This window comes from Stigmatopora argus, chromosome 9 (assembly GCF_051989625.1).
Source record: "Stigmatopora argus isolate UIUO_Sarg chromosome 9, RoL_Sarg_1.0, whole genome shotgun sequence".
NCBI classification, from domain to species: Eukaryota; Metazoa; Chordata; class Actinopteri; order Syngnathiformes; family Syngnathidae; genus Stigmatopora; species Stigmatopora argus.
Window position 1 is genome coordinate 9,338,355 of NC_135395.1, and position 23,983 is coordinate 9,362,337.

At 38.9% G+C, this 23,983-nt stretch overlaps 1 protein-coding gene across 8 annotated transcripts in view; it reads left to right on the forward strand.

Moving 5' to 3' along the window:
• The window catches only part of diaph2 (diaphanous-related formin 2), a 202,415-nt gene that overhangs the window by 165,624 nt on the left and 12,808 nt on the right, over nt 1-23,983 (forward strand). The gene's annotated exons all lie outside the window — the stretch shown is intronic.

Sequence of the window (23,983 nt, forward strand, 5' to 3'; positions counted from 1 at the left end):
CCCACTTGTCGCAAATATTATCTTCCGATGCTTTAAACCTTTATTAGCTTATCCTTTTATACAGCCCCTGCAACTAAGTGTCTCTCTCTACTTGCGTCAACGTGAGTTGATTTAAAACCAGCAAGTGTCTTCTCGTCGTCTTTAAGGCTTAACTCCCTTTCTAGCTGACTACTCGCAGTGAAGGGATCGGTGCAATTCTTGGCACTGCCAGTCACAATTATGCTCCATTCCGCAAGCATTTCCCTTTTCTTTGTTTCCACTTTGTAAGAGATGGAAAAGCTAACCCTGGAGGCTCCATGCGCGTGTTATGCAATTACCTTAGACAGCCCTAATCTAGCTAAATGAATGATTTGATGGAGTCTTCTCTTCAGGAAAATAATGCATTAAATACATAGTTCATTGAAATGGCTGAGTCGAAGACGTACGGTTTCATGTGTGTAGGTGAAGTAAGCAATATTTCTCCCACGCTGGGATGAAGTTGGCCTGTTCATTTTCTATTTCCTCCATTCTCCCTGGCGTGAGACAGTTACCTAGGTATCTGGCAGGAGATTGGCAGATTTAAAACACAAGCCTCTCATACATCCTGCTCCATCGATTTTCGGTCAGGGATGAAAGCCACAGACTCAGTGGGTCGTTCATAGTGAGGGGCATCCCAAAAGACACATCTATCAGGTTTCAAAGAGCAGCCAGACAATTTTATATATTTACTGTCTTTTCAACATCATTACATTCCCAAACCAGGCCTCCAGTCCTTATTCCTTATTGTGGTCTTATCCCACTTCACCTTCACAGGCCAGTCCATCATCAAAATGTCCCTCGAATCAGTTCGATATAGTAAGTCTCTTAAGGACTTATTTGACATTGAACAGGGGTCAGGAATAACTTGTACTCATATAGAGATGTAGCATACTTACACTTAACTGGGTCTTGGTAATTCACCCCAAGTTTCTGCTCTTTCAATCTCCCTGTATTCAATTCACATGGTCAGATGAGAAATAAAGCGCCACCATTAGATATTTTTTTTAAGAATGAAGATAACGTAACTTGCCTTCTTTCATTCAAATTTGAAGAAGCTATTGTGCCTGAGGGAGCATCTAATGGAAAAGATGGTTTTGACGATAGTCACACGATTGTCGGGGATTTATTTTACCAAAGTCAATTTTAAAATACATACTTTTCTGATGCTGTGTTTATATTCCAAATAACTTCTTCTGCACTGGCCCAATTTTTGTTTCATTTTTTTTTCTTCTTAAATATACATTCACCTGACTTCTATTATTAGGCCGAATTTTTTGGCAGTTGCAGTTGCCCTACCTGCTCCAATCCAAACACTGCTACATACACACTAATAAGAATATACAGTATATGACTTGTTTTGTGTCAAATCTTAAGAGTTGAGTGCTACGGCCTCCTCTGGGTGTCCACTCCAGGTGTTAATAGATGCTATTCATCGGAGCGACCCTTAAGGCAGTCCTGCAGGAAATGGAGATAACATGATTGCAGATGAAGAGGCCCCCTAGGACTCAGTGCCTCATGCTTTTACTTGGACGGCTTTAGCAGATTTACGATATTAATACGAAAGATGAGAGCGAATCGTTGCTGTTTGAAATCTATCACCTGTTTCCTATAGATAAGGAAAGGTGAGACAGATATGCAGACATTTTTGACCGTGCTTTCAAGAGGTGATGCCCTCTGGTGTAGAAAAAGCCTTCAAACATAACACTGACCCAAAAATATATTTTTTAAAAATATTTTTTGAAATTTAGTACTCCTAATTCAATCTTGTTTAAATGTTTTCTTAGGGATAAAAGTGACATGTACTCAATCTACACCCTGTAAATTCAAATTCTGATCATTAAGCTTCATGCAAAAAGTAAGAAATACGATGAAAATATGTTACAGCACTGCAAGCCCAACCGGTAAACAAAACTATCAGCTACATTAGATTTTTTTTTGCCTAACAAATAGTCTTTAATGAAAACAATTCTCCTCGGCAGGGGTAATAAAATGATTATTCTTCCGGGCCACAAAGTGGATCATTGATGTCAAAGCTAGTGCACCCCAACTGCTTATAGAGCCATTAATGAACTAGCTTCTACTAGCTTTTGATATCCAATAATATTCTGGAGTGCATTCAGTGGGCCTTTTTGCCTTGCTCAGTCTCTTAACAATATTGCTTCTCAAGTGTGGGGGCAGTTATGAAAGGTCACCCAAAGTGTAAATTGTCAATCGTGGATCAATTTCAGAGGGTAAATACACTTTGGAAGTCCCATAATGGAAGGTTTTATCTTATTTTTACCCAGGGCACCTCCACACAATAGAATTGATATGGTTCATTCTGTTATGAATTCCTATTAGAGCTATAAATTTGGAGTGTTTAAAGCCAAGGAAATGCCCAATAAAAGGGCGAGCAGTGAGAGCGTCCCATTTACTGATAAATAGCCCTCATATAATATAATCTAGCCTGAGCTATCATACTTAGCGTTGAAAGATGAACAAGTTGCTTTGTTTGAATTAAACCTAATGCATTGCTCATTAGGAATACAGTGGGGTAGGGGGCTCATCGACTGGAGATTTTTTTTTACCTCCCTGTTTTTTTTTATGCTCTCAACAACAAAAATGATGAAACCGATCATCCCCTTACACTCTCCCTCCAGCCTTTATTCCTACAATGTAGCCGTTCTGAATTTAATTTCCAAATTCATGTTGGATTCTTTAAATAACAACACAATGTCATGGCGCAAGATTTAAAGTTTTAAAATCATCTAACAGAACATTAAAAGATGAGTGATGAGTGGTGTTTCTATTGAGATCTCTTATTCAAGAATAAAGAATTCAGGTTAGCCATTTGAAATAGGAATGCCACGATCAAAAATGGCAAAGAAATGACATGGTATGTAATGCTCTTTGCTTGGAGAAGAATCCACAAGAACCTGTTGACAGGAAAATGAATGTGATCTTCTCTCAAGGGTTACAGAAGCTTGGAATAATAGTCTTTTAGATTGAAGTGAAAAATGTATAATTGAAGATTGTCTTCCAAATTGAACATTACAATCATGAATACTAAATAACTGAGTTCAGGTAAAAAAACTCATTAAAATACATCAGCTAGGTAATTTAGTAAAATGACAATACAGATAAATGTTGTATGTCAGAAAGGGAGATTGGAGGTCACAGTTGTAACCCAATTATGAGTTACTGTTGATAGTCTGTCAAGCTTTGTGACTCAACGACATGGTAGGGATATGTTTACTGATATGGAGTTCAATGGTTGTGGGCTTTTGGTAAGTAGTTAAGTATTGAATGCAGAGACTTGTATCTCAGAAAAAGAAGGTAACACTGGTGAATCGTAGCAGATGCCACATGCTTCAGCGAGTATTGATACTGAGGGATAAGCTAAAGATTGAGCAGGAGTAGTAAAAAGTTAAAATTGGAACAATACATCACAACAACCCTTTGCACTCCACCCTTTTAGTTGACCAAGACAACAAACAACCGATGCATGTTTACTAAGCTGACTGTCCCGTTTTATTTATTTATCTGTTTATTTGAGCCATTTTAATTATTGATGTTCTTTTAGTATATGAAGGCAAACTCAATTTGCTCAAAATAGAGAAGCTACTGAAAGGGTTGATGTTAGATGGAAAGTCTGTCACCCTTATTTGAGGTAACCACTCTCATTGTAATGGAAAAGTTAAATGGGCCGTTTTACTAACAGACTATACTGTCTTGCCTCAAATGTATTTTTATATCTATTCACTATCTCTTAGTCTTTCTCCATTTTATTTGATGCTATTTGGCGCCAAATTAAAGCATGCATTCATGTCGTAGTTGTCCACTAAATGCGGGTTTCTTACTGCTTGCACTGTTTATCCACGCTCTCAGTTTATTTGCCTTTAATATATAATGATTTTGGTTATATACTTTCATTAATGTTTTACTTTTTTGTGTGGCTTTGAATCACGTATTTGCACCCTAGTGGTATTGCCAACATATGATGTAATTAGAGGGGGATCGAGTGTAATTGTTGTTTATTCTCCCAGTGACATATTTGCTGTTGTAAGCTACTGAAGAAACAAGCACACCTTAACAGGACCCGTGTGTGCAATTTAAGGTCATTAGCTTTGGAATCCAATATTTCTAGCTAGAGGTCTTCCAGAGGACCTTTGATCCACTCGTACGTTTGTTCAAAGTATGCTAGTTAGGAAACTTTGAAGCATAGTTTTGTTCTTCTTGTTGTTGTTGTTTTTACACCGATGAGAAAGTATTGCTCCCTCACGGTATGTCACATTTCCACTTATTACCCAATCTACTTAATCGGACACAAAACTCCCGCTGTTGGCACTTGTTGGTTTGGTATGCTTAAGTAGCACATAATGGAGTCCACATTAAAGAGTATTGAATCGCTGACAAAGCGGATCACTGACTGACAACGGCCTTTTCGTTAGTTTATTGATTTGTTTAGTGTTGGATCGGGACGTGACGTTGCAGACCAAATCATCGATTGAGTGGCAAAAAAGCAATTTACATTGTTCAGAACCGATTTGTAGCCTAGTGAACAGGATGCGACATCGAGTTAGTCCCGCCCCTTTCGGCACCCGGGCTGCTCATTGGCCAGTCACGGGGATGATTTGGCATATTATTGTCTTTCCGCTCCATCCATGCCTGTTTTGATAATGGTTGCTAGAGGGGGACACTAGTATGAGGCGGGGCCGCATTGTACGTTGTATTTCTCTATTTCTCTGTGGTCAATATCATGTGAGAGAAAGTTGATGTTTGTATATTCTGATAATATTTGGATTTCATATTTTTTCCCAAAGCTACATTTTGTATTGCACTACAACGTGAGGACATCAATATTCTATATTAAGTGTGTGCCCATGCCCATGTGATTGTTTTGTACTTACAAATGGTGCATCAACCATATTTGTAGTGTATGTTAACTGCCCAAGGTTCCCTTCTAACGTCCATTAGGTTTGCTTTATTGCTCATCTCCCCTGAAGGCATTTCCAGCTAAGTTAAGGATGAGGCTACACAGTGCATTACCTCAACTATTTTTTTCTGCCCTCCGCTTCCTCTCCAGGTTACTTCCTTTTGGTTGCTTTTGCTACTCGTGCCTTAGGCTGGATCAAGGCATACTGCAGCCCAGTTGTTCTTTTAGATTTCTTTTAGTATATTCTGGTCGGAAAGCGCACTTATCTTACTATTTTCATGTGTTAATTTCTTTGTGTTTCTTTACATTGTGTTGAATTGTATGTGTTTCGGAAAAAAATGCCTTGTGTTGACTTCACAGCTCTGCAGCATTTAAAACAGAAGTTAATCGATAATTAAAGCAAACAAAATGACTGATTCAGTGAGTAAAAATGGAAATATGTCAGGGTTAATATTAAAATGTCATACACTATGATTGAAGTGGCTCTTGTTGGACAGGATCCTTTCCTGGCACCGAAAAGCATCTTTATTTAATTTGTTTTGTTTACCAAGGCAACAGTGTCTCAGTTATAGATTTTGTGTAAAATTTTGATGATTGCAAATATCAGTGAAGAAGGATTCCCATAATTATTTTTTCTGGAGTTTCTGAAAGCTAAATAGATGGGATAGTGCTTATAAAGCAAGAATAATTGAACAAGGGAATAAGTCAATGAGCCATAGAGCGGCTAGAGGTCTTGATGGCTTGATGGCCCAGATGACAGCTTGTGAAAGCAAGGAAGACTGATTAGACAATATGTCATATTGCCACATTACTGTCTGTACGAACACTGCCTCACATCTTTGTGCCCTCCCTCTCTAACCGTTGACCTGCTAAATATTTTAATCTACTAATGTCCCGAGAGTTTTACTCAGTGCATACATTCTTGGAATTGTAAATGATCACCTTATGTTAACATTCAATTTGCTAGTTATACTTTTTCGACCGCTATCATATTTATTTTTGTGTTTGTTTCGTTTTGTTGCTCAATAGTTTTTTTTGAGAGAGGATCACTAGAACTGATGAGCATGGTGGAAAAGGTCCGTTTCGCCTATCCATCTGTTTTAGTTAATGCTTCTTCCAGAATATTTACTACTTACTTACTGAGTCTCCTCTTTAATGCCCCATTTTCCTGAAATGTTTTACTTATTCCATCCTGTCTCCATCAATTTCAATGACCCCATGTCGCTCAGGCCAGAATTATTACCCCTGGACGGAACATTGGCCCAGTGGCGCCATGCTATGCTCTCTTGTCCGACATTATCCATTTATGGCGTATCCCCTTTTGTGGCGAGCCATCTTCCTTTAGCCTCGTAATGATAAGAGCCATGGCGACTCTGTGCATTTACGCTGTAATATAAGACATTGTCATTAGTGCGAGGAAGCTGCTGTCTTTCTTGTCCATTACATTAATTGCTACACATTACTGACTCCCATGCCTGCAGTGTTGTGTTACTTGTACACTGCATTCAATCTCCGTTGACTACTGTGAAACTCAGTTGTTGGGAATTAGTTAGATTTTCACTCGTAGGAGACAATCATGCTGGCTTTTTTACGATTTTTTAAAATTTATTTGAAGTGGATGTCGTTGTCTGAATGTTTTGCCATCAGATAAATTAAAGCCAAGTGCCCTTTCCGCCAATGCGCAATGGTTGTCTTGTCAGTCATCTCTCCTCATATTAGGGAAGCTGGCTGACATTGTAATTGCTTTGATGGTCCAACCTAAAAAAAAAAAAAAAAAAAATCACTTCTGGGCATAAAAGGAGGCCTTGGAAATGGCAGCCGGAGAGAAAAGGTGCGAATGAATTAAAGCACTTAGCGTTCCTCTGGGGCATGTGGCCCAGATTTTCCCTTCAAAGAAATAATGTAAGGAGAGGAGGAAGGAGCGTGAGGGTGGGCTGTGCCTCTTCTCTGCTATAATAAATAGCAGCAAATGCAATAATACACATGCTGCCTCCATTATGCCCAAACTGGAGAGTTTTTCACTGATGGCACAATGGCATTGACATAGTTAACTGGCAGTTGGAGAAAGGGGCACTTCAGCAGAAGTAATCTGATTTTGAACGGGCCTTCCATTTATAAGAGAAGCTCTGGTCGGGTCTTTTGTGAGAGAACAAAAAAAAGTGGACTAGTGGACGTAAACCTTTGAATGTACCAGTGGGACTTAGATAAAGGATTCTGTGGACGTCCTAGGGCTTACACTGCTTTAGGACTGCAACAGGCACACATCACTGGGGTCAGTTTTTGCTCTTCTCTCTTTCATGTTCCTTCACCTCAAAGCCCATAAACATTTAATCCTCTTTCTGACTTTCCTTGCATAGGTACGTACTGTGCCAGATCAGTCTTCAACAGACTGACGGTCAGGTGTTGTCTATAGAGGGCAATTCATTAATAATTCAGGCTGTGACTCACCATGTCATTCGCCAAACATTTTTGTTTGAACAATATTTTTAATAAACACCGGCTTTGGCTGGCAGGTGGCGCAAAAGCAGCGGATGTATTTCACTCATCCCCTCCTACTAATTCACCAAACCTTCAGGGCTCACAAAAGTCTCCACCCCTGATCTCTGAGGGTATATTTTTGCAGCCATCCTGAGACACACCCTCCTGTTAGTTCCACCCTTTTGACTCCCGTCAATGAATTCACAAGAATTTGCATTTCTTTGCATCTTGTTGTCACACCAAATTGTTGACCTTCTTTTGGGGAGGGTATCGCTTTTGTATATAGTTAGTTGAAGGTCAATCCCAATTTCTCCCGCTGCAGGTGTTATTGCAACTAAAGGAATCATTGGTTTGTAAAAATGCAGATGACTGAATGCAGGACTAGTAAATGTGGTTCAACAAATAGTAAATCTTTTAAACTAAGCTAAGCAATACTTTAGCAATATTTTGTCTCTTTGCAGTGAAGCAGTGAAATGTCGTTCACATGGTTGTCGTGGTAAGAATTGAGGTCTACCAAATTTGCTTTGTTGACCCAAGTGAGGGGCGAGTGGTTAGCGCGTTGGCCTCACAGCTCTGGGGCCCTGGGTTCAAATCCAGGCCACGTCCAGTTTGCATTTGAGGATAAAGCGGTTCAGAAAATGAGAGATGAGAAACCCAAGTGAGTGTAAACATTTAGGTAAGGCTATTGGATTGGATTGGATTGGATTGGATTGGATAACTTTATTCAACCCGTATTCGGGAAATTTTGTTTTCACAGTAGCAAGAGGGTGAGGATGCAGAAATAGGAAAGACATTTTATACATAAATAGATAGATAATAAGTAAGTTGATAAATAAATACATGAATAAATATATAATATTCAATGATGTATTCCAAACATATTGCTTTGTGGTGACTTAACACGCTTTGTTCATTTGCACATGATGCGAACAAACTTGATTAACAGCATTACCCTAGAGCTTTAGAAAGAACTTTGCCATTTCTGTGCTTTCCTTCCATTCATATTTAAACATACTTCATGCATTTTTTAGCGTTGTACCTAACACATTGTCTGGTGATATGAAATTACTTTTTTGCTGGCTAAACAGACGTTTTGTCACTGCTGGTGCACAGCTACTTGTTTGTCCACCTGACGCACATTTGAGACGCTAATCCCCAGCTACTAGAGGCAGGAGGTAGTGGTACATCATGCTTTACTTTTAGATCAAAACCTTTATTTTTATATTTGAATAATGATATGTGGTCCTTGAAGGGGGAAATTGAAAGAAAACGCTCATTATAGAGAAAAAAATAGCATTATACTCATGCAGGAAGGCAAGAATAAGCAAAAGTATGTCGGCATCTCAATCGCTAAAGCGGCACACACAATATTATGTCCAGTCCTAGAGGATGTGACATACATTTTAGTTTTTGTTGGTCATATTAATCAGTTTACCCACTTCAATAAATTTCTTCGTTACTGAGGCAGCCATGATTCAGATGCAAATGGAATAGTTATCAGCAGTGTGAACATTGTGAATAATATGATACACAAAACACAAGGGGCACTGCATGAAGAAATGAAAGACTCCTTTCTGCTGCATTGATTTCATTATAGACACTATTATTCACCTAGAATGTCAACATTTATTATCTCCCATCATTTTTATTCTTGGCGTGGTCAGTCTTTTAGTACTGTCAAACCTCATCAAATGTTGCTGCCCTAAATAAGGTAAGTTGATAGGCTTCAGGCAGCGTTTACATATAGGAACTGCATGCATGTAGTTAAATAGGGGGATTTATGCTGTCATTCCACATATAATCACATAATCTTTTCTCTTTCTTGCAAACTAATGAATGTATTGCTAGGTTAAGTAAAATCATTAACATGATCGTGTCAAGCCTACTGTTGGGATGCAATGAGAAAATGTTGTTGAGTATTTTAGTGCAAAGGTTATGACACTGATGGAGAATAATGTAGCCTTAAGGACCCAATGAATGATTTTAAAAAGAAACTCTTGAGAATTCCACTTTTTGAGTGTGGTGAGCTGAATTGAAAAGATCTTTATTGTGTTACATGTGTGAGGACTAATTTTAGCAGCTCTCAACAGGATACCCATTGCATGTCGTCCCATTATGTCATCCAAATTTTGTATTATGAGATGTTCTAGGCCAGGGGTGGCCAACCAGTCAGAGACTAAGAGCCACTTTTTTTACTGTGTTACTGCAAAGAGCCACATCATACATGGGCACACACAGACCTCTGCTCAGCCAGATTTATTGAAAATGACCCACAGCAAGATAATGACAGTTATTTTTTTCAACAGTTAACATTGTGTGCACTGTCACACACACACACATAAACTCTCAGTTAAAGCAAGTCCACAAACAAAAATATAACAATTTTCAATGACATTTTTCTCTTACTATGCTGCTTAGTGGGACTTCTGGCATTCCTTGTCCTGAACAATCCTCCTCAAATCTGGCTTGTATTCCGTTGTTGCCACTCGAAGCAACTCTTTCACATGAGTGTCAGTCAAAACAGATCGATGCTTTGATTTCACATGTTTCAGGGTGGAAAACACAGACTCACAGACGTACGTTGACCCAAACATCGACAGGATCTTTAGCGCAGCTCGTTTGATGTTGGGGTATTTTTCCATCGGAACACGTTTCCAGAACTCAATGGTCCCTTCCCTGAAAACAGCTTTCAGTTGATCCTCCTCACAAAGATCAATCATCTCCAACTCCGCCGCAGCCTCATCTGTGACGAGCGGGATTTTCAAACAGTCCATCTCCACATTAAATGGGTCGACAAGGAACGTAATCTGTGGTCTTTTCAGTTGTAGATCACGGAAGCGGGTCACAAAGCTTTCGTGCAAGTTTTCAATCAGCGTTGCATATCTGTCTACGTGCTGGGACCCTGTGTGTACTATTGATGAAGTTTGGTGCAATTCTGAGCATTATTTGTGGCTAATAGTGGCGTTTGCGGTCGGACAGTGGCTCCGTACAGCGCCGTATGTGGCGATAGTGCGGTATTTGCTGAAGTTGGTGGATCTCGTGAATCTAGCGGTCGGGTAAATTAATCTCTTGAATGGGGTTGTTACGGTGTGTTTGACCATGGTTTACACTTACGCCTTACGCCAGAATATCGCTTAAAGAGCCGCATGAAATCAGCCAAAGAGCCGCATGCGGCTCTAGAGCCGCGGGTTGGCCACCCCTGTTCTAGGCCATTGTCTGGGTACCCTCTTGTAAAGTATTGAAATATGAGTGTGTGATGAAATAGTGAGTGTGACAGTCAGTTCTGTGGAAATGACAAGAGGGTAACATTAGCTAATAGAAAATGAGCGCATTACACATCCCGAGAGGTTTAGTTCCAACGTTATCACATTGTCAGCGAGTCCTATTCACAGCCAATCTTGCCACCATTGTGTTCCGGCTGCCCTTTGCCACAGGCTCTTCTCTATTCTTAGATCCTCCTTTCTAAACCGGTGACTTTTTCACTTGTTAGTCCTTCAATTACAGACAATTCACGGTCAATTCAGTTTGGCAGGTACCACGTGGCACTTCAATGGGTGGGTGTGCATACGATGGAATCAAATAACATTACATTGTTTACATTTCGCTGCAATCAACATCTAAAGACGCCCTTTGTGGGAAAGATCATCTGATAAAATGTCTTGTACTGGCTCAGTTTACAAGCCATATTTGTCTTTTTGTTTGTTTGTTTTGACTGAATCACACGTTACCCTGAATTAGAAAATCTGGCATTTATTTGAACTGATCAATGGTCAGAATTTCCCACAAACAAAACGTGAATGGGCGCAAAAGCTGCTGGCATCTCATAGATGATATTTATTTGTCATAAACGGTTGTTCTTCTTAAATATTCTCAATATAGCACACCCCTCACTTCCCCTTTCATTGTCTGTCATCTTGCTGAAGCGTGCCTTTGCCCTGTGCGTTCAACATATAGCGACAGACAGTCGCACACTCCTTCCTTGTCCTCGTCTGGTCCTGTTTGCAGTCCAAGTGATTGGATGAATAAGTTGTGCCATCCCATATGGTGGGCTGTCCTCCTGGATCTGATCTCACTAGTGAATGAAGGATCCCATGAGTCACCACCGGTTTGTTCTGCAGCACTAGTCACGGTCCTTTGTCGCATGCCTACCCCCACCCCTCTAAGCACACCACCCACCCCAGTCTTCCTCCTCCTTTCCTGGCCTCCATCGTACCAAGCAAACATATGCTCAGTCTTCTTCATTCTCCTCCATACTGCTTTCCCCTCCACCCCAACATAACACATCCCCTCCTTTTGTCATCCTCATCAGTTGAGGTCAAAGTCTGTGTCAGCAAGTACCAGTATGGTATGTGATTCCACCTCTATGTGAAACAATGCTGTCATTTGTAATCATTCAGCAACTGCTATTTGGCAAAATAATGAATTCCTCCCATCACTCTTTTTATTTCATTTCATTTTCTATCAAAACATATCCCAGTTCGATTACTGCAGTTAGCTGGACCACTTTTTGAAGTTAATTTAAAATTATTTTTTAAATTGATGAAACCTATTAAAAATCAGCACTAAAATTACCACCTTATAAATAAACTTAGCCAGAATGATCAAACATTTTCACAAAAGTCATTATTTCGATGGATTTAAATTGCCTTTTTTGTGGGACAAAAATGTTCTGTTCTTCAGAAGCATTTCAAATGTGCAATCTATATGCCCCATCCCTTCCTTGTGTATTTTATTATATTTGGATGATTCTTCATGTGTTTAATTTTTCTGCACACAACATCAGACCAATATATCTAACCGACATTTCCCATGTGTGTAAGATTTTCTGCATTTATTGTATTTATTTGTGTCCCTCTCGTTTTAGGATTTGTTTTTCCTTGAATAGCAAAATCAATATACACTCCATCTTTGCCATGAGAAGAGAAAAAAACCCACCAGTCAATAAGTCTGAAGTGGTGTTTTCACATCTGCGCTATTTTGTAAAATGTTTTTATTTTTTCGCTGCTGTTTTAGTTTCACCAATCAGTTATATTTTGTTTTTCAAACACTAGTAGTAACCACGTGCTTTCTCAAGTCGCATTAAACATCCGTGTTTTCTAATGTAATCTGTAGACATTAGGCCCCAAATAACCTATTTATACAAGTTGCGACTACTCTGCAATTGTCCTAAGTTCATTAATTATCTTAAGTGGTGAAGTAGGCTGCCAAGGCTCAGCTAAGGGTTTTTTCAAGCTGACATGGTCATTGAGTGTTTTGATTCTGAGATAGATATAACAAGCTGAAGACAAGCGGGAGATGAGTTGTGTGTCCCTGCATTCTATTTGTCACTTTCTATTTTGGTGTCGTGGTTAGTTTTAGAGTCGTGTCTTGATTAATAGCCAGGTCTGGGTTTGTGCCTTTTTTGGGGTAGACACTGGATAAAACCTGAAAATTCATTTGTTTGAGTGTGTGTGGGTGTGCAAAATACGGACTATAGCCCCCCATTTTATTTTATTTTTCTAATCATAACAACTTTGATTTACGTACATGATATCCACAGGTACCGTATGGTTATGTACCTGACGTGCCGTTAAAATACCTGTACAGGTGCATGTGGCTGTAGTACTTGAAAAAAAAAGATGCGTGTCATTTGGGGGCCACTGAGGATGAGCATGTTAACCAGAGGAGCAGCTGGTCCACCAGATGTTTCAATTCCCACTAGGCATGTCACAAGAGGACCTTTATTTCTCTCCCTGCGGTCTGCGCAATCCATCGCACATACTGAAATAGTCTATTCAGAACAAGGCTGGACTTGAAATTTGTCTCCATCGTTCCCAATTTACTGCAGAAAATTGGAACAAATACTTTTTTTTCGGAAGTTTTCAATGAGGTTTACTCTAAATAAGTCATCTACAAGTCAACAAAAATTGTAAACGAAAACTGGTAGGTCATTCCCCGATGCTGGTGTAGTGGACTCCTTGTCATCCAGCATGGTTGGGTGCCTTTCATCATTCCATGATCCTAGGTGGTGGATGTGGCCATTTGGAAATGTCATGAGAAAGGTCGAGAACATCATTACGACCCAATTTAACAAGTTGATTTATGGGGTTCTTACGGATGAAATATGTTAAGGGGGTCGGAGAACACACAGGTCTTTCTGGGCACCCCAAAGGTCACCTAACTTAATTTCAATTAAGCCTAAGGGATGGCCAGGTAGCTATCTCAAGTGAAAAATGCTGCAGAGAAAATGGATTAGCTTGTTAAGATGTTATGTTTATAGGGCGTAAGATAAGGCTAATCAGTGGCTATTTCACCTCAGTATTGATTGAAGTGTTTGGGAAAGAGATGTCTAACTATATAATCATCGAACCGAATTTCGCGCAACGTAGCAAAACCCCCTGTGCATTTCTTGTTATTTACAGCAGGAGAAAAATGCAAGGCTTCAGTACTTGCAGCACTCCCCATCAATCTGAGTGAATTGTTCACCACCGAATCCCATCAATTATTGCTTCCTGTTGACATATGCAGCAATAATTCCTGATCAGTCAACAATTCCACAGAATAACAGCTTCGCCAGGAACAACAAGCCTGGTGTTGTAAATATGGACGTCAAAGTCCCGCACCAAAATCCCATTCGCTTCATCTCAATCTCCCCCGTCTCAACACAGTATGTGTCAACAGAACTTCCCACTCAAAGCGCCTGAAAATGAGTCACAAATTGCTCGATAATGATTTTTCCCCTCTACGAAAGAAGAACAGAATCTCATTTCTGACTGTTGCTCCGCTGGAAGCCTCGTTGATCGCTGTGGCTGCAGCACAAGAGGTGGCTCAGTGGCGTGCAGTGTGTGGGTGTACAATCAAAGTTCGAGCATTACGGCAGCCTGACAAGTTAATGGCATATTTTCCACAACGTAAGAACATCTCGGTTTGAACTTCAATTAGAACATACCGCTTTCTCTCTCGAGTTTATTTGTTTGTCCCTAGGGAAAAGCCAAAAAAAAAAAATATTGAAAATATTTCCCAATACGTGTGTCAAAGCAAACTATACAATTCACATAACTATAACATAAAAGCATATATCTGCTCATCTTGAAATGTATACGAGGTCACGAGTGATCACTTACTTACGGGTTTGAATAAAACAATGAAAGCGTGCGAACCTGCCAAAAGTTAGATTTGTAATTAACTTCAGCTTGACTACATGACTTCAATGAGTCTCAAAAAGCAATCCAATGTTTTGTCAGTGTCTGAATACAAGAAAAAATATTTATATTGTTTTATGGTTTATTCTCTATTTTAACGCTAATAAGATTGGATTGGATAACTTTATTCATCCCGTATTCGGGAAATTTCGTTGTCACAGTAGCAAGAGGGTGAGAATACAGACACAGCAAAAGACATTTTAGACATAAATAGATAGATGATAAGTAAGTTAATAAATAAATACATGAATAAATATATAAATTAATAAGCATGTTGCTGAATATATATATATATATATTTGTTTTCAGCAACACGCTTATTTATTTATATATTCATTCATTTATTTATTTATTAACTTACTTATTACCTATCTACTTATGTCTAATATATATATATATATATATATATATATATATATATATATATATATATACATACATACATACATACATAGACATATACATACATACACATAGATGCACATGCATGCATACGGTAGGTCTTACCACTCAGCCATTTGTTTTGTTAAAGAGCCTGACAGCTGATGGGAGGAAGGATCTGTGGAAGCTAACATGGTAACACTGCTATCTTTAAACAAGAAAAGCCAGGTTGGATTTTTTAGTCACATAGTCAATCAGAAAAGTGGTTAATCCTGATAATCTGTGAAATATAGTGCACAGTTTGTCTATAATCCATAATGTGAGTTTGAGTTCTGAAAATCAACTGTACAGTATACAGTATGTGGTCCTTTAGGTGTCTATCCTTTTACGTGGCAGGGAGTTACTTCCAAGGTTCATTGTGTGTGCTGGTGCATGTTTTTGTGCCAATATGTCTCTGCTGTGTTGTGGATGGTGGGGGTGATGTGGCATGGAGGTCATTTGTGTCAGATCTAATGTCTCGGGCCATGCTGTGATGTGAAGGGCACTGTCAAGAGACAACCACAAGGCAGCACAGGTACATCTGCCCTCAGTGCTCTTTTACCTTTTTGGCACATGCACACATGGACATGTCCAGGTTTTCCATAAAGTGACACACAGGGTAGACAGGAAAGTCCTGACAAGTAGAAAAGCCTGAGTGTTGGGGAGTCATTATCAAACAAAGAATTTTGCCTACTTCTTGATCGTGTATTGGCATGGAGTGAGCCAGATGTGCAGCATATTCACACACTTCAAACAGTATGCTCAAACACACACATGTTGCAGTTGGCAGTCTTCCTATTGTACTTTAAAAAATGATAATAATCTTGACAAAACCATTATGAAGAAATCTTAGGAGAAAGGTGTACCTGTATCTGGAATTTGTGAGCCAGACTTCATGGATTTTCTTGTTTAATATTTGTGCTACTAGTTTAAAAATAATTATTTCTTTTATGATAAAATATAGCTATTCACATTTTTACGATACCTCGTGCATACATTTCCGTCTTGTCTACTTCGCCCTGTCCATTGCATCATCCTTCCCTATACCAGCCACATTTATGTCCTTCCTCGCTATATCCATGTATCTTTTCCTAGGTCGACCTCTAGCCTGTTCCCTGGCAATTCCATCCTCATTATCATTTTATTATGACTATTATGTTCATATTATGTCCTAATAAATGTCCATGGCATAATGAATATGCTGCATTGGATATTTTCTTTACTGAGCCACCCTTCTAAGGCAAATTTCTGTGACTTTTCGCATCTAATCAGGAATTTAATTTCTCTTGCATAAGTGACAGACGTGACTTTTTGATTCTCTGTCTGCCATCTCAACTGCTTACATATATACACTTTTCTTTCACGCCTTTTTTGCTTCCTCTCCAGTTTTTCAGTCCCCCTGCTGTCACGTCTCCAAGTGTTCATTGTTTCCATGCGTGTGAAGAGACACTGTGAAACTTTTATGCTAATTGATCCCAGTGCAGTATTGTGGACACAGGTGTCTTGCCCCAGGTTCTTGCTCTGCTATGGACACCAAGGGATGCTGGGTAACAAAAGGGTTCATAGGGCCATGGTTGGAAATGCCATCGGGCAGGACACTAGCGACCCACTTTTTTCTAATCAGCACACGTTTTTCAGTGCATAGTTGTTAGCTTGTGTTTGCACCAGTCTGAGGACAAAAAATCGAAGAGGACATTGCAGCCAAATAGCACCCTGGAGGAATAACCTTTGATTTGTTAAATTCAGAACCTTATTTGAATCAATATACAACTCCAATTCCTATAAAATTCAGATGTGTTAAATATAAGAACTAATAGAATACAATGATGTGCAAATCACATTAAGATCATATTTACAGTACTCGACAAACATTTTTTTTCGTTTTTATAATAATCATTTAATTAAAGTTCTATGGCTAAAAAATGTTCTAAAAGAGCTGGAACTGGGGCAAGTTTGCCATTGTGTTTCATCTTTTCTTTAACAACATTCAGAAAATGTTTGGCTCTGAAGACTACCGAATTTTCACGACTATAAGGCGCACCGTATTATAAGGCACACTGTATTATAAGGCGCACCCTCAATGAATGACCCATTTTAATTTTTTGGTAGGTGGAATTAAGTTCCTTTCTTGATTGATGCACATCTTTAGCTGCTGTTCAATAGTCTGGGTCTCCATATTTCAAACTTCATGATACGTACTATATGAGGATTAGACCCACGAATATTTCCAAATATCATACTCACAAAGGAGGTGATATGCAGAGCCAGGTGAATGAATGTATGTCTCCAAACACGGACGGCCCCATTGAATTAGTCCAAACAGGATATTTACAGATAGTGGGGAAAAATAATGATAGGGATAGATGGCGTTTCACTTTGAATAGCACTCCTTAACTCTATTCCCTTTTAAAGTGTGATGAATGACCTCACTTAGGTAGTCTGCGTGCAGCACTTAATTTGCAGCTTATTTATTTATATGTGTTGGAATTGTGCAGTTTGCTTGTTTTATTGAAAGGCTTGTAGGCAGAGTAGCAGTGGTGGACTGCCTAGCATGTGACTGTCATGTCTCTAGAGGGCATCTCTTCCTTAAATAAAAAAAACATCTTCCTTGATGAATAAGTGAAGGCCACGGATTAATTTTTCATTCCAACAGAATCCATTGTCGCCTCATATGTCTGCTCTGTGGCATGGTGTTGTCAAGCTGCAGGGGACTAAAATGAACCTACAACCCTAACCGTATTTATATACATATACAGTGGTACCTCGTTATACGACCGCTCGTCATACAAAATTCTCGTTTTACGGCGGAAATTTCGATCGAATAATTCGCCCGTCATGCGATCAAAATTTTGTGATGCGACCAAGCCAGGTCTTTTTTGCATATCTTTCGTGTATAACAATATTTACGAGCACGGAACGATTAATTCAGACGAGTTTCTCCTAAGACCAGGAAACTCGCAACGCGCATGCAAAAAGAGGGCTTTCTGGGTAATGAAGTACAGTCGTGCACACAACACCCATAGGCAATGGCAACCTTTCTCAGAATAAAACTTCATTACCCACAATCAATACGTGGGTAAGCTCAACTATTGTATTTCCTGTTTTTCTTTCTAAGGAAAGAAGCTCCCGTGATCGTTCTTTAAAGACTATTTCTCGTTGGCAAGTGGTCGTGCGTTATCCTATTGTGAGGACATTTGTGTGCATCATTTTGGGAATATTTTGAAGGCAATACAACAGCAAACAGAAAAAACGAATGGAACAAACTAATTTGTTTTCCATTCATTTCAATGGAAAACGTCCGCTCGAGTTACGAGAATCTCGTCATACGAGCTCAGTTCCGGAACGGATTAAGCTCGTATCTCGAGGTACTCAGAGCTCTGAGTTTCTCTGCATATTTTTCTTTCAACTGGAGCTGCCGTCCAGTACTAAAAAAGACACTGTCACATATTTTCTGGACAATGGCAAAAAATGTCAAACAATACCAGTGGCATTTAGGCTAACTCACAATCCTCAAGTTAAAAAAAAAAAAAAAAAAAACTCATAACAGTTCTGACAAAGAAATGGTGACATATCAATACACGACAACTGTTTTTAAGAAGCAATATTTAAATTATTTATGATCTTATATTTTTTTTAGTTTTTCCACATCTACAAAACACCTACAATATTGACACTGGTGAACTTGGTTGAATGTATTTCATAGTAAGGAACACGTTAACGATCGGTATCTTAAGTAAGTTAACTTATTTATGTGTCAAAAGACCGGTTCACACGGCTCTGACCGAAAATGTCGCCTCCCCATGTACAGGTCATGGCGTGACATTGTGCTTTTATTGTCGCTATCCATGGTGCTTTTATCGTCGCTCTCCATGGTGCTACGCTAAAGTCCCAAAATGACAAAATCCCTTCGTCAGTGAACATAAATAGTGACTTATTGTCCAGAAATAGTTTATAAGTTTATATTAGACAATCAAAACTAGCGCTAATCATTTTTTATTTGGGTAGGCAAGATGGCAATGCAATAGCACTCAAGAGATGGACTATATACATTGGCAAATTTGATTGGATAATGGACCCACGTTCAGTGTTCTGTATGAATCATATAGGGGTTTGTTTTATTTAACCATTGAGATGTTAAACATCAGAAGAACATTTAGACAAAAAGTGAATGTGAAAACTGTCAAGTCTTAAATTTGGAGGTTACAGGTGTCGTTTTAGTCAGCGTCTTGCACTATTGTTTGAACCCTTGTAGACCAGAAGTCGTGTTGACAGCTTTCCAGGCGACACACAAGCAAAAACATGAAGGTAGCAAAGTGTAGCCCATCACAGGATGGGTGTCGTTTTTTATGTACATGTGGGAGCATCTCTGGCCATGAATGATTCATATGCAATGAGACGAGAAAATGAAAAAGTCTTTCTGGAGAGCCCCATCGTGCATTGCAAGTCCCTTGCGAACAGAAGGGAGCGTCCTCACTTGGCCAAATGGGTCTGATGGTGAGGAGTGCGTCTGTACGCCCGCTATGATTCTCACCACCACTCACAGTGCACCCTGGGAGACATCAAAAAGCAGGATAATAAATAAATGAAAAAAACAACATGTTTTATTAAGACGAGTAAATCTTTACTGGCAAGTGGTCCAAGAGTATCTTGAGTTGGGATGATTGGAGCTTCAGTAATAGAAATCCATTGTTGTCACAACAGTAAAGACCACCATGCAGACCAGTCACACCTGATGCTAATAAGAATAACTAAGTGTCCTCATCAATATTTGATTAGGGAGCATTGGCCAACCAGCTTTGTGATCGTGTATTTTTTTAATTATTAGCTAAATTTGTTCTCCGGTAAGGATTAGTCAAAATCACTTATATCAGTACTGATTTGATTTTGCATTATGTTGCATTAGTGTTCCTAATACAAAAGTTGGTATACAAGCTTATCATCGCTATCCATTGACAAATCCCTAAACCGTATAACGCTTGTGTTTTACTTCAATGGAATTATTAGAATTTGCTTATGTACTTCATTTTTCATCCACCAGTCTTTGTTCAGCCACGTTGTTCTACATTTTGATGCCTCAATTCAATGACTTCTTCCTACTTTCCTATTGTTTGTAGTATTTTCTCTCTCATAATCATTCACTATCCTTTTAATAGCAATTTAATTAGATCAAATAAAGTACATGATCTGTGCAGAGTAGTATGGTTTTCACATGATTTCAGCTCAATTACCAGTCCATGCCAGTTGATTGCTGACTGCTAAAGTGTTGAGAGGTTCCCTCATTAGTTACCAACACCCCTTTTATCCGTCAGCTGCCTTCCCGACACCTGCGTAATTAATAAATACATGAATTTCCAGGCAATTTGGGGGGATTTAATCTTCTTTTTTGTAGGATTATTTTGTAGGGTAGTATTATGTTGAAAGTGATGTTTGTGAAAGGAAAATACTGATTTCCTGAAATATCACTTAGGGCACAGGTGTCAAAGTGCCGGCCCGGGGGCCAAATCTGGTCCGCCGCATCATTTTGTGCGGCCCGAGAAAGTAAATCATGAGAGCTGACTTTTTGTTTTAGGATCAAATTCAAATGATGATAGATGTACATTACATTTCCTGATTTTCCCCTTTTTAAAATCAATCATTACAATTTTTTATTCCATTTTTTTTTTCTTTTGTGTTTTTAGTTAAAAAAGCATTTTGTAAAATCTAAAAATAAATATACAAATATTTTCCGTTTTCCACTTTAATATTGAACATCATTAAAAATATATTTTGTTTCCATTTGAAATTAAAAACATTTAAAAAATCCATTACTAAGAAAAAAAGCTCAAATAAACATTGTTTTAGATCTATAAAAACAGACTATTTAGGGCTTTTGATCCAGTTATTTTAATCCAATTAAAAAAAAAAATATATATATATATATAGATATTAGATCGAAAATGGTCTGGCCCACATGAAATGGTGTTGACATTAATGCGGCTCGCGAACCAACCCGAGTTTGACACCCTTGACTTAGGATATACAGAATTATAATGTGCACATTTTGTTTAATGTGTGTGTGTATGCTTTTCACTTTCATATTGGTTCGCTATTTAAGTACACTCATTTACTGTCACTCAATCTACCATAAAAAAAACAACAATTTGTTGCAGTCATGGCTCCAGCTTCTTGCAACCTGAGGAAGAAAAAACATGAATAGAAGGGATGGGTGGATAAAAGAGACATGTAGAAAGCCTCTCATGTTTGGCATATGAAGTATTTGCATCTTCACAAGATTCGACTTTATTTAGAAACCTCACTTGCTTGTGAAAAATGTCAACGTGTGTGGGACAGGTATACTGATCTTTTTCCACTGGATTGCCACATGCAGCACAATCTTCAAAAGCAACACGTGTGCTTCCCAATCTTATTTAACTGGCACACACTTTTTGACAGAAATCCAATACTATTTGTAGAGATGTAGGATGCACCATTTTTTTTCACTGTGAGCAACTACTTCATGGTCTTAACACATATTCTTGGATGGAATGCAGCATGTTTTTTTTTTATAGCCAGCTTTTTTTTATTGGTATTAATACTGTCAACTTGATGCTAAGATTCCATCTGTCGTATATCGTCTTCCTACCCGAACGGATTAGAGTCGGTGTATATGTTTAATGGGGTGTTTGTGTGTAGGTGTGTGTGTGTGTGTGTGTGTGTGTGTGTGGTGGGGCATTTTTAAAACGAGCTGGCAGACTTATTTGTGTTGCAGAGGATCAAGTGTATGTTTTGTGTTTGTTTGTCATCCTCCTGCCGGTGAAGGTGTCATTGTGAAGGCGAGGCCCTGTAAGCTGTCAAAAGGGTGCTCTTTTTGAGCCTTTCCTGTCTATTATAAGCACCACCGCACTCATTGGGGGCTTGACAACCACCCCCGCGTATCCTTCAAGCATCCGCCAAGAGAAGCCGTATTTCCGACACAGTGAGCGGCGCCCCATACTCAACAATAACACCTGTAATATCAAATAGTCTTCTCTTCCTTTTTGTTGAAATAAACAACAGCAGTAATAATGAGGGACCAGATTGTCAGAAAAAGAATTCTAGAATTTCTTTTAAAAACACTCAGTCATTATCCCTAAATCCGTTTCGACTTAAATTTAGATTTTCTCAGAAAATGTCTTAAGTAGTTAAGGCATGTTATTTCTTAGATTTCAGGTTTTCCCTGTAAACAAGGTACTGTGATTTTTTTTCTTCTCTAAAGACAGCATGTAAGCAAGTCATGGGTATGTTGTCTGAGACATAATGTGATATGTATTGTATATGTACAATATAGTATGTATTTGCCATCATTTTAAAAAGTGCAGTCCTATGTGGGCATGGGGGCAATTTTTGAAAAGATTATAGCAAATACTACTTCCTTCCTTAGCTAAGCTACAGTAATTGAAACTGCTAGCTGCAGTGTATTAATTTCACAAATTACTTAGTGTAGCAAAAAAAACAAGGTTTATATTTGCCAATGTTGCTAAGCCCAAAACAGCTACACTAAGAAAAAAATAGAAATTTAGGGGTTTTGTTTTCTTTCTTTTATTTTTTTCGTTTTATTTTTTTATAGTTGTAAAGATAAATGTGAATGCACTGTAATGTGTTATTCTTCACATGATCAGTGTTGTGATCCTGACAAAAATTAAGCAAAAAAAGGCTGATTTTTGTCAGTACAAAATGCTCGTATGATTCCTCACAAGTTGAATCCCATTGAGTTTCTTGAAGGTGATGAGGTAACAACAACAAATCTCCTCTGGGATTGAGATGTGTCACTATCTTGCCATCTGCATCACAAACAGATTGCGCTGATAGCGACACCATCATATCGCCACTAGGTCAAGCCCAAATAGAAAGAAAGAAAAAAACAATCAATGGATGTTACACCCCCTCTCCGTGTAACATCACAATCCATCTGTGTTTATCAGCCAATCATTTGTTGTCTGCTGGCTTTTTGCTTTGGCTTTTTGCTTTTCTTCAGTTTGTTTTTTTCTTCCTTCCTTCCTCCTCCCGTATTGGCTTGGTGATACATCAGCCAATTTACCTTATCACCGTGCCCAACCAGCCATTTAGACACCCATCTGTCTGTCAAACTATATCTTGTTTTTCATTTGTCGAACAAGCGCTGTCTCTATGCCCTCACCTGTCAATCATGCGGCTGGCCTCTGTTGCGTTGGGCCACTTGGGGATGAAGTCATCAAGTCCTATTTCGCTTTACCCTTCATTAAATGTTTACCTTGCTGCAAAGACTAAAATACACTTCAATAGGTCCCATCACTCAGCCTGACCAATCAATCTTGCCACATTTAGTATACTATTAAAATGTATTAGATGTATACTACATGTAAAGATTTCCAGGCGGCCCGGCAGCTGAGTGGTTAGCGCGTCGGGACCTGAATTCACATTGAGGTTGGTCCACCTGTGTGGAGTTTGCATGTTCTGCCTGTGTGGGTTTTCTCCGGGTACCACGGTTTTCTCCCACATTCCAAAGACATGCATGGTAGGCTGATTGAACACTCTAAATTGCCCCTAGGTATGAGTGTGAGTGTGAATGGTTGTTTGTCTCCTTGTGCCCTGCGATTGGCTGGACACCAATTCAGGGTATCCACCGCCTCTGGTCTGAAGTCAGCTGGGTTATGGGATATGCTCCAGCACCCCCAGCGACCTTAGTGAGGATGAAGCGGTTTAGAAAATGAGATGAGATGAGATGAGATGAGATGGATGAGATGTAAAGATTTCCAGTTGGAACTCACCAAAATGAACATACAGGGCCAAAGCCGAAAACCCAATTATTTCAACATTGCCAAATTGCATTTTGGTTATCATCGATCCAAACAAACAGTTATGTTGAATTGGATCTCAAGAGCATACTTTACTAGTTTACTCTGAGCAGCAAGCTACATGTATTAAGGTTAGGAATATAAAAAAAAGTGACTTTTTGTGAAGTTATGAGTTCAGT